Here is a 217-nt window from a genome sequence, read left to right as displayed (position 1 = left end):
GTTGTTGTTGTTGTTGTTGTTGTTGTCGTTGTTGTTGTTGTTGTCGGTGGAGAAACTGTTGATGTTGTTGTTGCTGCTGCTGCTGCTGTTGTTGTTGCTGTTGTTGTGGCGGTGGTGGTGGTGGTGGTTGTTGTTGTTGTTGTTGTTGCTGTTGCTGTGGTTGTTGTGGTTGTGGTGGTTGTTGTTGTTGTTGTTGTTGTTGTTGTTGTTGTTGTTG

The sequence above is a fragment of the Nannochloropsis gaditana genome (genome assembly GCF_000240725.1).
Source record: "Nannochloropsis gaditana CCMP526 unplaced genomic scaffold scaffold595, whole genome shotgun sequence".
In the NCBI taxonomy this organism is placed as follows: Eukaryota; class Eustigmatophyceae; order Eustigmatales; family Monodopsidaceae; genus Microchloropsis; species Microchloropsis gaditana.
The sequence above is the reverse complement of the archived record's forward strand: the minus strand, read 5'-3'. Positions refer to the sequence as shown.